The sequence below is a fragment of the Penaeus monodon genome, chromosome 23, assembly GCF_015228065.2.
Source record: "Penaeus monodon isolate SGIC_2016 chromosome 23, NSTDA_Pmon_1, whole genome shotgun sequence".
NCBI classification, from domain to species: Eukaryota; Metazoa; Arthropoda; class Malacostraca; order Decapoda; family Penaeidae; genus Penaeus; species Penaeus monodon.
Genome location: NC_051408.1, coordinates 42,836,802 through 42,837,636, shown reverse-complemented (window position 1 = coordinate 42,837,636; position 835 = coordinate 42,836,802). Strand labels below are relative to the sequence as shown.

The following is an 835-nucleotide window of genomic DNA, read 5'->3' as shown; positions in this document are numbered from 1 at the left end:
AGCTCTGATAACTACATTACGTACTAATACTGTTAATACCGTTGTTATCGTAAAGCCTACCATCCGTCATTTTAGTCCCACAGTATCTATCTATCATCAAATTGTGAAACGGGACTTATAGTATAAAATAGACGCAAAAAGTCATATTGTTTCCTTTCTTTCCATCGAGTTTCCCTGAGCACAGAGGTTCTCAACGAAATTGCTAATGATACTATGTTCCCCCTAATCATAATACTATATTTTTCATATTACATTTATTGAAAGCATAGATTGTTTAGGATATTCGCACTGACATCATCTGACTGAATTCTATGAAATAACTCGATTCGTTCCATATATAACGCGGATTTTTATTTTGATTTAGCCAAAGAACAGAACACATCTGCACATTTTATTTTATCATTACGAAAGTTACAAACAATACTAAAACAAACACAGATTAGGTAAGAGCAGATCCACATCATATGAAAGATGCCGATAACCATTGTAAGCTAATTAATCATATACTGAAATGCAAATGTATAAGATTTTAAACATTTCATCCCCCACAAAAAAAAATGCAAATGGAGTGTTCTAATATGAAACCACTAATGCTGATTTCTATGATAATTCAGACCTTTAACGATAAAAAAGCATATATTTCTTTTAAAGATATCATGTCCTGTAATTCATAATGATATATGCGTGCATGAATGTTGAAAGGTAATGGTCTTATGAAATTCAGCTCACGAACATTTCTTTCAGGTATTTGGAATATATGAAAAAAATCTCTCTTAATTATATATTCTAAACAGCTGTAAACTTAATCACTGGCCATGTGAACTAACCCTTTCGC

The 835-nt window shown here is 31.6% G+C and overlaps 1 protein-coding gene across 1 annotated transcript in view; it reads right to left on the bottom strand.

Moving 5' to 3' along the window:
• LOC119588096 (carbohydrate sulfotransferase 4-like) overlaps nucleotides 1-835 on the bottom strand; it is a gene marked incomplete at its 3' end in the record, with an annotated part of 10,849 nt that overhangs the window by 6,722 nt on the left and 3,292 nt on the right.